Genomic DNA, 13967 nt, shown 5'->3' with positions numbered 1-13967 from the left:
CTGGAAATGAATTTGCTGCTAGGTCTGCCTTATTTGCATATATCCCCCGCTATATTTGCTGGGCAGCCCTACGCCCGGTTACCTGGCACTAACCACGGGATTTGGAAAAAAAACATGAAACAGATCTCGTATAACTAGTTGAACTAAGCGTAGAAATATTCAATAGAGAGCCGGTGTAGTCGTTACGCTGCTGGGTGTCTCGCTGGCTTTCCAGCTTCCGTGGGTCCATTTCGGGGACGATGCTGCGGTCACCCACAAGATCCGTATTGTGGAGCCCTTCGGTTGTGGGCTAAAGGGGGGGATTTGGCTGCCTTGCACGGCGGGCCAACTAGGGTCCCCGTCGCCCCCTTATCCCTTAACGTCGGTGGCTAATAGGGTGTGTGCGCCTGATGCGGCCATGCAAAGATTTAGTTGCATGATTGAAAAACACACAATTTCCTTTGGAGAATTTAATGCTTTAAACAGTAAAAAAAGCATTGGAGTCTTTCTGATGACAAGAGCAGTGGCTGTTGGCTATTACATTTTTTCGAGAAAGACTTGGTTCGTGGCCGCAATCCCATTCAGTGGTGATCGGAATATATTTTCTCATTTCGTCGGTGTTGGCTGGCTCTCTTAGCCCCGTCCAGGATCAAAGGTAAGATAGCTAGTTAGCTTCACCCAGCAGGTCTTATTTCTGGGCTGCTGTGCATACGAGGCTTTTTCTTGCCCTCCGCACCATAATGAGAAGCTTGGGAGGGAATTTAAGTAGCGAATAATTCGAATTTTCTTCGAAACGAATGGACGCCGTTTTACATGCGGATGCCCGAAGGGCAGCTGCCGCCGCCGCTGGTAAAATGTCCAGCAGTGCGCTCCTGTTGACGACCTTAACGCACCGTCCGGGTGTGTTTCGTGCGTGTTAACACGCCAGCCGCCTTTTTAAATGATCCAGCAACAAGGTAATTGGATTCCGACAATCGTATTTGAAGGCGATAGTAATTCGCTCTGGATTTTTTTTCAACATTTTTGGCCGTAGCATCGGCGGATCTCTTTGCCGCTACAGCTAAGAGGGAGGAAACGGGTTACATGTATTAAAAAGGAGGAAGCCACCATTCCTCCCAGATGCAATATCTGAAAAAGATAACACGTCAAGTAGGGGGAATTCTCGGCACAGAAAAAATGTACATACGGAATCTGGTATTGCAAACCACTTTGACCTTATGAGTTGTAAAAGTGTAACGTTTTGTGTTACAAATTACCAGTCATGGTTACGTTATAAAAAATAAAATAAAAGCAGGTTCACTGATTTGATACATCTACTCGAAGGGTAGAAGGAAAATGGCTAAGGCTTGTGTGTGTGTGTGTGTCTGTGTGTTTTTTCCTCCCTCTGCCCATTCGTTGACTGTTTTGCGGTATTTTGGCGAGTCTCTTGTTTATGCTTTCTTTCTGTATTTTTAAACTAAACGCTATTTCGTATTTTTCTCAGTTAACAAAGATGGATTCATTCTGTTTAGTTTTCAAAACCTCGTAGAATGAATGGGTTCCTCTATTCTTGGCCGGAGCAGCTGCGAACGAACAAGATGGCGTTTGCTGATTTTTTTTTCTCCCTCCGTAGCGCCTTCTCTCCGTCTGTGAAAGACGGTAACCCAAGCATCGGCAGAATTCGGGTAGATACTCGGTACTGGCCAGTTAAGTTTCGCCTCTAAGTTTCACGGTAGTGGGCCATTACGTTATGTTAATCAGTTTAATATCGGTGATGAAATAATGAAGCCAATCGAGCTTTTTAAACCGGAGACATTTGGGGCAACACCAAAGAGGATGTTTGCATATTTCATCCTGAACTCTAGCGATTGCGAAATAAAATGTTTCAAATGTTAAGCTGCTTGACGGATCCTTTAACGCAGTTTATATTGCATTTTTAAAACAACCATGTTTGATCTTTAAAATGTTACATTATAAATCTGGTGGGACATTTGCATCGTTTAATGTGAAATGCGTTACGTCCTTTAATACAGCTAAAATGTTTTTATTTACAATTTTTAATAAATGGTGGGCTATATTAATCGATATATGGCATTTTAGTAATGCATCAAGTATGCGTTTTATTTGAACACTGGTTAGACACTGTCAGAATTAGGTGCAATAAATCATAAGCACTGCTTTACATTTCCTGTCACATTTCTTTTGTTGAAAGCCAGAACATCCCCTGGCGTTTCTCACCATGCCTTGCTCTGTCTGGTAGACTCCGGTCAGTTTTGTGATCTAGCGACCTGGACAGCTTCACATCGACGTAACGTTTTGATTATTAATGTCTGTCATCGCCTTCGTGTACTCGCCTGACTTCGCCGCTAGACGTTTTTCACGTTAGGCAGGAGAACTTCATGAAGGCCAAAGAAGCCTCATCTCAGTTTCTAAACGTTAATCTCGGCGATAGAAATTTGGGATCTTTTTTGCTTGTTCCTCTTTGCAGTATCTGCTGTTCATTTATGTGTCAATTCATGAATTGTATAATACTTATACAACATAGGTAACATGGTTTTCAATGAGGAGATGCATGTCTAAATTGGGTTTATTTTTTTAAATTATTTCTGGTCTTTACAGTTTTATTCTTTTTCAATTTATAATGAAATCAAAAGGAGGTTAGAGTGGATAGGGAGCATTCAAGTTTATAATTATCCTGGTACACAAAACAGTTAACAGTGAGCTGTGGCCTAATTTGGATATGAGGCTGGTTGGCTCCCAGCTGGTCTGGTCCTTAGGAAGCAGGCAGTCTGTCAGGTGTTTTCAAGTATATTTTTCTTTGCATATCTAACAGGGGGTTGTCCTCCATGCATTAGAGGCACCCACTGCTGCAGCTGTTTGGAACCTTGTCTCCTTAAGGAGGGTTGTAATTTCAATAGGTGTAGATGCCTTCTCTCCCATCACACATGGATCGAGGGTGAAATCCTTGTATTTCTAGGTGTGCTGCTATATATATGGTAGGAGATGATAAATTAATCATTAGAACACATCTATGTGTATCTTCTGTCCTTATACATCTTCATGCTGTTAACCTCAGTGGGTTAACCCTGTGCTCGAATAATTATAATAGTTTGATTTTGACACCTATATACCATATTTTATTTTACTGGCTGTTTTTTTTTTTTTTTAACTATTTGGGGTTTAGTCTTAATGCGTATCAAAAAGGTACTTATTGTATATAAAAAATGGGAAGTTAGCAAGGTCACAACTGTATTAGAGCTATTGTGTTAATGTCACCAAAAATAATGTTTTTAATACCCTTGTCTGCTCTTTTTTATGAAAAGCTATAGACAAGTGTGGTTCAGCCATATTTGACAGTAAGGTTACTAAAGACTCAGACTCGCTTTAGCCAAGGCCATCATAGGACATGGTGCAGCCCAGTTACACTGTGCTAATAGTGTAAGATGGTGAAAAGCTGCTTCTGTGAAAATCTTGGCTAAACAGGCAATTAACTATGGTATTTCAAACGATTAGAATGAGGGTGCATTGCTTGTGTTGTGCCGCCGCTCTCGGCCCCTTTCGATGTCCTCATGGCATTCCTCTTGTTAGCATGAAGCTCTAGCCATGCTTTTCCACCAAAAGTAGCTACAAATATATATTTTTATCTACAGCTAGATAGTTTGCCATTCAAGTGACTCATAGAATTGGTTTGGCAAAGCTTTTTTTGTTCCTGAAATTTCTTACCGCAAGCTTTGGCGTAAATCATAATTCAGCCAATGTACTTGTAGCTATCAGACACTATCTTTCCCTTGAACATTTTTGTGCCCGTTGAGTTAATGTGCATGCGAGTGGTCCCTCCTTCGCTTCGCTTCTGTTTGTCAACGTGCAGAATGAATGGTTTGCAGCTACTGAAATCTGCCTCCGGTTTCAAGCGACTGTTGTCTCCTGCTTTGTCCCATTCAAAAAACTTCTGCTGAGACACTTAGGGCATCAGGCAGCTTGGAACAGATAGAGGTGGCCTGTGTTAGAAAGCATTGCCATATAAACATTTATAGATGAAGACGAATACATTTGGAGTTTTTTTTTCTGTAATTTGGATGGTTTTGCACAGGGCAGCTCAGCTCTCTGAACTGAACTTTCTGACATTTAATTGTAGACTTCATGTTTTTACAGCATGCCTTAAGACAAAAATATGGAAGGACGGCATCATAAAAGCTCTGCAAGGTTTAAAGTTTCTGTGAGCTGATTAAAATGGAGCTGCGGCGAGCACAAATAGCAGTGAACAATTATTTGGCTTCAGTGGACTTCAGAGAATGCTATTTGTTTCTAGCAGATTTTCCACCCTTGCATATTCGGTTATGTGAGTGGGAACCAATAGGATTAAACTCTTACCATTCATGGATCTACGCTTTTAGGATTACTGGTGAGGTCAGTGATAGTGCTGATTGTTACCCTTATTTTATGTGATCCACTTTTAGCCACATAGGATTTCTCTCATCACTCCCAGATGATCAAGCACAACGGTTTCTCTCACTCTTTTTATGAGGCAAGAAACAGTGTAGAATTTCCCTGGTAACAATGTTTGTGCCAGGCTCTAACAGATAAATGTGAGCACAATACAAAGTCAGTTGTATAGAACTTTCGTTTAGAATGCCATACTTATAACTGCTGTATGTGAACAGTTCAAATCCCAACTGCTGTATGAAAATGCAGCGGAGTCCTGAGAAGATGCTGGAACGTGCCTGCAAAATTAATCATGATGAAGGTGCAGAACTTGACGTGGAGTGATATCGCTCATGGTGGGTCAGATTGTGGCCCCGAGGACAGCGACCCTTGAATATGGATGCAGCTTGCAGTTCTTGCTCCATTTATGGCTAACCTTCAGCCTACTGTCTTGATGGCAAATATAGGAGGAGAATGAAAGTTGGAGAGAAGAAGCAGGAAGCTGTTGGGCTTCATTGGAGATGGTGCCGACTAGAGCAGTAGCAAGGTAGACATAAGAGCGGTGTATCCCCAGAGCTAGGGGTTTGTTTGTGGTGATGTATGATCTGTGGCGCAATAGCACAGCATGGCTACCTGCTTACTCGCTAAGGATGGTGGTCTATAGATGGTTCGTTGTCGATGGAAATGGAGCTGGACATTGGAGCAGCCAGTGCCTGGAGGATTAGGAATCTCTGTGCATGTAGTCCAGAAAGAGTTAGCTTGTCTGGAATTTGGTGGGATCTTAGTCGTGCGATGGGCTAATCACAGTAATAAAGTTCAGTAATGGTGCAAAAACGCAACCATAATCAAATTTATAGTCTAATGTTTATATTTCTGTTTTGCTTCATGAAGCACCGTTGGCGCAGTAGTAGAGTTCCTGCTAATCAATTAGGGCTTTAAGCCATGCACTAAGAAATGTGATCAAAAACGGCAGACTGTCGAGTGACTGGCTGCTGGTCGGGCTCAGCAGCATGGCTCCCTAAGTCTTCCTGGAAGGTTTGAGGGGCCCGAACGTGACCTGTAGATTGGGGTATATTTGAACACAAACAAGCTGCTCTTCTCCACGGCGATTTTATTTTTAGCATTTGGCTGCATGTGACTTTCCACTCTGCTGCCCCTTAACCTGTCCCCTCCCAATACCACCCCCCCCTTCCCCTTTAAAGCCATTCATCAGGTGCAAAACGATACAGAAGAGCAGGGACCCCCCCGGTTATTTCTGTCTCTTTGGGTGCGCCTTGTCACAATTCGCTAATGCAGTGACTGCTGCCTCTCCGGAGGTCGCCTCGGTGCGGAATTTTGCACGTCACCTACAGGAACGCGGTGGGGGGGGGGGACATTGATGCATTACCAAACTGTGGCTTTATTGGTGGTGGCAATACTCTGCTAATTCAGCTTTTGTGCCAGCAGGTTTTGATATTAGAAGCTCCGCCCCCACACTGAGTGACACGCGAGGTCAGGCGGGGGTAACGAGAAAATGGGGCGAGTTCAGTTGCCAAGATGGAGAAGCAGGCTAGTGGAGCAATAGCACTTTACACGACTCATTTAACACGGAGCTCAACACTAGGACTTAAAAGTTTCTTTTTTATTTGTTTTTTTCGGGCCATGTGGAATATTTGATTAACCTGCCAAAAGAAGAATTGAGGCTGGTGTCAAGCTACAAACATGGTTTTCCCTGACATGGCCTGGTCTCATGTCTTCGTGCGTTTTTATACCAAATTGAGTAAAGCTTTTTGGGTATTCCTGAGATTATAAATGGTTGTTCTGGGTGTGTACACAGTTAAGGGGTGTCACGTGTTTTCAGTGAATTTAGTCATGCTTGTACCTGCTAAAAACACAGAAGTTAAATTACTGCCCAGCGCAGACCCCATGTGTGGCTTGCCTTTTTACGTCAGGCACACTGCAGGGGGATATTAAGAGAAATCTAGTGTCTGGAGTCAGGTGGGCTTTGCAGTGTGAGGGATGTCTATTGAGAGGTCCAGCAAGGTGCTGCTTGGTGTGAAGTCAGTTGTAGAAAGTGGGATTATGTTTTAAGTTGAATTCATATGGATAAAATGGGATCACAACTAAAAAGTTTTTGGAAAATTTGCTTCTGTGATACTTAATTCATAATTTAAATGTATCGAATTACATATAGCTTGTCCAAACTATAGTATCGACATGTGCAACATGAAATTCCTTATTAAAATCAACAAATCATCAAATATAATTGTTTTAGCATAATTGCTTAGGTGAATTACCAAATTGCCTGTAGCTGTGCATGTGTGAGTGAATGGTGTGTGAGTGTGCCCTGTTAAGGGGTGGCCCCCCATCCTGGTTTGTTTCCTGCCTTGCGCCCGTAGCTTCCGGGATAGGCTTCGAACCTCCATGACCCCGAGTAGGACAAATTGGTACAGAAGATGGATGAATGGCTAGTTATTTGCAAAATTCATTACTTCAATGAACTATTTCCATATTGGTTTTAATTGCATTTGTTAACCAGGTTTTGAACAGTTTTCTCCTTAGTGTGTATTTGTTTAACAGCACAAAATTAAATAAAATAAATGGCTATTCCATTGGGCTGTGATTTGGAATCTCTGAGATTCACTGCCAGGGTGGTTTGTCCCTAGTAACTTGCCTGTGTTTCATGCTGCACTGCGTATAGGGATTTCGCATCTGTAGCCCTCGGAAGAGAACCGCGTGTTCCGGAAAGGCAGCAGGCAGTGAAAATCCTCTGTGTGAATAACTGGAGTGTAGGTAGCGGAGCAGTATGAAGATGCACTGCCAGCCAGGGTCTGGAACGGGCACTGCCACTGCGCTGCCTTCCATCCAGCAAGGTGCCAGCCTGGGTTTCTCCAGCCATAAATACGTTTGATAATTTGTGAACCTGCAAAAACGTGGACTGTGTGTCTCTTGGGAGAGAGGCCTTTGCTAAGCACTGGAGATTTTAAATTTGGTCATTAAGAAATTTTTGTAAAAAAAACGTGCAGCTTAGGAATTTCTGCTTTGGTTACAGGCGAGCACCTACCCAGCTAGTTTGAATGAAAGTATGTTGCTCGCACTGCCGAATGCGCCTAACGGAATGCAGGAAATGCGACGCTTTGCATATGCGAAGCTCCAGCTTCCCAGCCGCCTGACCTTGTAACTCTACCGGTGGAGGTTTGTTAACCCAAAGAGACACTTTGCATGTTAAACCTCAAGCTTTCTGTTTACATTCGGAGTTTTGACTGAGATTTGACTGGCATGGGAGGTGTGGGGATGGTTGGAGAAAAAAATGCAGTCAAACCTGCGAGTAAATTCTTTGGGATGCTGATGACTACAAGACGGGCCTCTTCCCTCACCTAATCGCTTGGGCGTCTGTCATGTGAGTCCTCCCATGCCTGAGCTCCACTTTATTTATTCTCTGGGACTGCGGGGGAATGTGACGTAAATGCACTCGCATTCAGAGGAATGCGTCTGTCTTTGGGGTATTGCTCTGTACCATTTGTGTGGGGCAGGGTTTAGCTCTCAGTGGCTGCTGTACATCTTGGCATGTGGGGTGACCCTGTTCCATGAGACCTGCCTTCCCCTCTGCTTAGCCTCCCCTGGTTGTTGTTGTCAGCGCTGTGGTCGGAAGGAACAGGCTGTGACAGTTTTCTTGCAGAACCTGTTTCGTCCAGCCAGGCACCATGGGTGGGGGGGGGGGGGGGGGGGGGGTGAGAGGGCATGTTGAGCGCTGAGATGCCTGCTGGCGGGAAGGGCACGCCCCGGGGGGGGGGACTTTCTCGGGGCCAGTGACGAGGACTCCGTCCGTTCCGATGGCGAGAGCCGAGAGGATGCGATGGCTGTTGGGCTGCGCCGTGCCGCTTAGAGAGAGGCATCGTGAGGCCCATGGCGGCGTAAGCGGACCTCTGTGACTCCCTGAGCCAGTGGGGAGGCTCGTCCTGCCCTGTCATGTCGGGTAGCAGATCCTCTGCTCACAGGAGCCTTTCTGGGAAGCGAGCATGCATCTTCCTCTAGAGGAAACTGAAAGTGTTTGTAGCCCCATGCTGTGTTTCTTAATAGGGTGGTTCTGTCCTTATGTGGCTACCTGTAGAGTGGACTTAGTCTGAAAAACCTTAACCTTTTATTACAATATTACCCAGTAAAGAAGGTCCTTGCATATTTGTTGTTTACTATGCATACAGAAACTCAGAGGAAGTTGTTCGTTTAAGGAGGTTCATCGAGAAGTTGCTGTACTCATAACTGCCGCTTTCAAGAATCTGGTGAACATCGGCCCTCGTCGGTTGTGGTGTCTTCTGGTATCAGTTGCTGTCAGGTGTCCATGTTGTAAATAACTGGAGTTGTGACATTCAGATGAGTTACCGTGGAGCTGCAGGAAGCCGTGGAATGCCGTGAAACGGGTCTGAAATTGCGAGTCTGCAGTTGGTATCCCCCATTCAGCTAGTGCACAAACTAAAAAGCTCTGCCTGGAAGCTTCTCGCAGCACTGAAATGGGTGGATATTCCTCGCTGGGCTTGGGACAGGAAGCTGTGCTGGTCCACGCTGCAGGAGGCTGGCCGCTTAGACGTCGCAGTCACTGAGGAGGCTTTTCGTGACTGAAGCAAGCCGATACCTGATCGATCACCATGATGACCTAGTCTCCGTCTATTGCATAATTATTTTTATCGTTTACACTCTCTTCCAGCTCAGAATGTAAAGACAACGGATTAGTATTTACTAGGAGGCCGGAAGAGGGCTTGGAAATACTGCTATTGTTTGTTTCAAAGCTCCACCTCTGGAGGGTGTGGCTAGCCTCATGCTGGGGTTGTGGCCTCCCTGTGTCCTTTGATTTTGGGGTGACTCTATGAATAGACGTGCGAGAAGAAGGGCCCGCGTCAGCAGCAGAGGAAGTGTGTCACTGCTTGATTGAATTTGTGTGCTCTGCTGTACCTGGGGAGTGCGGCAGGCTGGGAGTGGCGCTGTGCTCTAAGAGGCCATTTCCAGCAAAAAGCCTTTTAAAGAAATGTCTGGGAGTGTTGCTCCACATCTCTCTTTTCTTTGCCTTGCCGTGCCCCCCCCCCAACCGGTAGGACCTGGGAAATGACCCCCCTGAGGCCTTGCTGCATTTAGAGCACTTAGGCCCCCCGGACCCAAGCCGAGCCCGCAGAGAGTCTTCCCAGCAGCCTCTCTGAGCCTGGAGATAGATCACCCAGCATGCACCTGGGCCGTTGTTCCAGCATAAGGGGGGGGGGGGTCTTGGAAGTGCGATGGGTGATATGGGAAGATCGGCTTTTCCTGGCACGGCGCGGGATGTTGAGTGCGGGGGGGCAGCACACACGGCTCTTCTCGCCTGCGCTCTGTTTCCGCCTCTTCATGCAAAGCAGGTCACGGTTTATTTTCTGTCATGGCTGAGAAGGGCCTTCTCCCCTTGCAGTGCAGGTCGGGTCATCTCTTCAAGGTTATGAGATCCGCCTTTTTTTGGTCCAACTTCCACTGTACTTTTCGAGAGGCATTTTGAGTGGGTGTGTGGAGGGCGGGGGCCTCTGCTTGGATGTGGACCAACTTAGTGCCGGTGTTTTTGGAACCGTGGTGTGGTCGTTTATCCTTCTTTGTGTCCTTAGGTTTTTTTTTTTGGGGTGGGGGGTTGATTTACTAATGCAAAATGAAAAGCATATGGAAAGTTATTATATTGGTTCTTTTAATGGGACATTTAAAATGTTCTTTTCTATGAGTGTGCTCAAAGCTAGATAGTATTATGGGTAATGAAAATGTATACAGAGAACAGGTCTAATTTCTTTGTTAAATTCCATGTTAGTATGGTATGATGTCCTTTAAAGAATCAGTTGCAGTACCAAGCTTATGAAGTCGTCCTATATTTGAAAAACTTATCATTTTGAAAACAAGTCTATGAACTGGCATGGATGACCCCAAAAGACCCCTGTGCTGTTAGCCTAATAGAAAATGTTGAATGGGGTCAAATTCCCATGTATACTAGTATAATCCCTGGAATACATGGAAGATGTATTGTTGTCATGAAAAGTATAGAAAGGACAGATTGCAGGGTGTTAATGTCTGTTGAATTAGGCTTGCGATCGGAAAGTCATGTGGTGTTCAGTAAACGTTAGCCGGAATTACCAGTTGCACCACATCAGCCTCAGTCGCACAAGCTGGCGAAAGTCATGTTGTTTCATGTTTTTAGGGATATTGAATGTCTTCACTCCACAAAACTCATTATCCTTTGTAGAAATGCCACTTCACTTAATGGCACGCAAATATTCAAATATTAGGCAGTCACAGACTAATTCGCTGATTTACTCGGCCCAGGTATTATTTGGAAAGGTTACATTTACAGAGTTTCTTTTCATTGTGGCTACATACCGCAAAAGTGTCGTTACATGCTTATTTCTATGAGTTTAAGGGCAGTCCTTACCACCCGTCCTTTTTGACAGATTTGAGTGCTTTCTTTGTGATTAACGAGCTCTTGGCCCTGTTGTTCTTTTGTAACTGTAAAGGAGTTTGTGCATGACATGGCATGACACATAATTATTGTGGAGGCCAGAGGGGCCCACGGTGTGGAAGACCCTGACGGTGGATAAACTCACTGCTGCTCTGTCCGCCGTAATTGCTGACACATCTGCCGTTTCCGTATTTAGTTCTAGCAGAGCGAGGGGGAGAAGTGAAAACTCCTGCAAACTCCACTAAGGCAGGACCTCCTGCAGTGGCAGCAACAGTATCTGTATGAGGGGAACTTTGGTTAATGAGACTGTCATGACAAAAAAATCTTTCTAAATGCGGTTAGACCAGTATGCATCAGGTTGTGAATGGATCGAATGTAATGTTATTCCCCCCCCCATTTGATAGCCTGTTGTCCCTGGCCTATATTAGAGCCCTTAAATGCCCCTAAGGGTGGGGATGGTATTCTTTAATAGTAAGGTGTCCCTTTCCAGAGCCTTTGAACAGTGGTCTTGGGGTGATGTGCATGACTGCTTGGGCCCTCGGTCAGGATTCCACTTCATCTTATGGGCTCGGACCCGGACCGCAGGGCCGTTCATACATAATTTGGTGATGCCAGATGTTGTGCTGTGGCTTGGCATGTATGTTAAAGTGGACTGCAGTGCTACTCAACCACTCCCCCCCACGTCATTTTGATTATTTCTCCTTAAAAGTCTCTGACATGGATTGGAGCTGTACCTCTCATGGCATTGTGGGTAACCTGGGGGAGGAGCTGGGAGGCCTCTGCCTTGGGGTAACCATTGTCTCTATGGAGCAACCATTGTCTCTATGGAGCAACCATTGTCTCTATAAAACAACCAGCTGTTTTATGGAGCTTGTCTTCTGATGACTTCTCGGCCCTAAATATAACGCCAAAATATAGTGAAATGCAAAGCTGCTGCAGTTTTCAGCGCACAGGATTGTGTGCAGCCTGTTTGTCCTGCTCGTACCAGCTGTCCTGTTTCTCTCCTCGTTTTTCACTCTTGTGAGCTCACATCCCAGCAGAGTGCTTTAGTCATACCCTTCAGCAGCATATATATCCTGGACTGCTTGATTAACCAGGGCAAAATGGCAGAAAGTGACGTGTGTAACAAGATGCAGCATGACACTCCTCCTCTGTAAGGAGGAAGCCCTGCTTGGCAGGAGGCGCGTTGCTGAAGCTTCGCAGGGTGTCTCATTGTAAATATTGACTTTAAAGATTTGCTCCGAAATTTGCTGAGCCCCCAAAGCTTTTATCCTTGGCCTGGTTAGTAGAGCGACTGTGCCGTCATTTGTCATGCGTTTCTGAGTACCATACATGGCCAGGTGTTCCAAAAGCGTTGCGATCTGCTTGCTGACAACGCAAGGAATAAGTCGCGTCTCCGGAAAGCCCACGTCCCGTCCGCAAAATCACGAATGAATCCAGGTCTCTGCTCTTCCTCACTTGGGCACTTGAGAGTGTGACTTTTTTATGTGCCCTCATGGCTGGGGACCGTGCATACGTGAGCTCTCCGTGGGAGTGGCCACATTTCAACGGAATCTCAGGCTCTAAAATCATTGCTCATATAGGCGTTGCCCAGAATGTGTAGTTCGTGGCTGATGTTTCTGATGAGCCCGGTCCCGTGTGTTCCTCTGGCTCGCTTCTGGTTCTGTGAGTAACAGCTAAAACAGGATTGTAATTAAACTTCAGATCAGTTTTCTTATGCTTCACACTACATGAATTTTATGTCGTCAGATCACTGTACTGTTCACACTACATGACTTGTCTTGTAATCGGAAGTCTTGAAGTCATTGTGGTTTATGCACTGATCAGTGAAAGGGGGGGGTCTCACACTACAAGATTCCAACAGGAGAAATGCCTGATGAGTCCATCTGATCTCAAAACTGCACAAAATCACATGCAAGGAGTGCCATGAAAAATAAGTTCTCCAATTAGTGTCAGTGTGATGCAAATTGAAGTGTTTTAACAATCAAAAGATGACACAAGCTCGACATTTACACACTTGTGGCAAATTAACCGTCATATACATGGAACTTTCAGGAAACAGTATCACATACCTTGTGTCTTTAGTGACCTGGCACATTTTATTTATTTTTTTATATTCATCTCACCCTGTCTATTGTGCTCTCATTGGCTGTAGCTCGTCCCTGCACTCATTGCCAGACGCTCTCATTGGCTGTAGCTCGTACCTGCACTCATTGCCAGACGCTCTCATTGGCTGTAGCTCGTACCTGCACTCATTGCCAGTCGCAACACTTTCTTCCAGGATTTGGAGTTGCCAACCTGTCCAGATATTTATCCTGCTACATGTTTGACAGGTGTCACGTCTTTGAACAGTTCACACACGGTGATCAAGCACCAATTTGCCAGCCCCGATCAGACACTGATTTGCCTCTGACCTGGGGGTTTTGTGGGCAATTTCAAAAGATGTCGGTGAGCAGAAAATCACAGCTAAAATTGTGCAGTGCACCCTTGGCATTAGGGGCTTGTACAAAGTCACACTGCTATAGTACCACTGTCGCCTACTGTTCTCCTGGTCTGCAGAACCTAGTGATGGTGTCCCTCTAATATACAGGTGATCTCTGTGCATAGAGCTCTGTATTTTACCGAGCAGATACTATTTCGTTAACTGGTATGTCAGATGTATGTGACCTATCAGTTATTCTGCATCTCTTCAATTATAACTGGTGTAAATTGGTTTGGGTAATGGCCTGGATGTTTAATAAAAAATATATATTGATCACACAGTAAAATGCTGCTTTGTGGTATCATTTGCTTGGATATTGTCTCTCTTGATGACGCAGCAGTCCAAAGGTTTTGATTGGGATTACTGGCACCGCACAATCACCCATGGAACTGTGGGAAATGAAGTTGAAATGCAAACGTGTGGCCTTTTGATTGCAGTTATGGTGTCTATGTGCGCATCCATCAGGGTGTGTGGTATTGGTTTTGGTAATTGATCCTAATTCCGCCCTCCCTGTAATCCCATTAGGAGGAGCAGGACACTGTAGCATTAGTGGCACCCATGATGTCATCGTTGCCTCGCAGATGAACTTGGCTGCTCTTTCTTGTGAGGAACGTCATAGTTTAGTAGGAGGGTAGGTTTTCTTTTTTTTTTGTTGTTGGTTGGTCCGAACAG

The 13967-nt window shown here is 45.1% G+C and overlaps 1 protein-coding gene across 3 annotated transcripts in view; it reads left to right on the top strand.

The window, feature by feature from the left end:
- The window catches only part of gnb1a (guanine nucleotide binding protein (G protein), beta polypeptide 1a), a 31785-nt gene that overhangs the window by 736 nt on the left and 17082 nt on the right, over nt 1-13967 (top strand). Inside the window, exon 1 of one of the 3 annotated variants that reach the window (XM_049016312.1) lies at nt 130-634. The exons of 1 other annotated variant lie outside the window; for it this stretch is intronic. The gene's annotated coding sequence lies outside the window, so the exon portion shown is untranslated. Of the gene's footprint in view, nt 1-129; nt 635-694; nt 936-13967 lie in introns of those variants that run through there. One more of the 3 variants, XM_049016314.1, reaches the window with a different exon arrangement.

The sequence above is a fragment of the Brienomyrus brachyistius genome, chromosome 6 (assembly GCF_023856365.1).
Source record: "Brienomyrus brachyistius isolate T26 chromosome 6, BBRACH_0.4, whole genome shotgun sequence".
Taxonomy (NCBI): domain Eukaryota; kingdom Metazoa; phylum Chordata; class Actinopteri; order Osteoglossiformes; family Mormyridae; genus Brienomyrus; species Brienomyrus brachyistius.
Note: the sequence above shows the minus strand (reverse complement) of the source record. Positions and strands in the feature narration are given on the sequence as shown.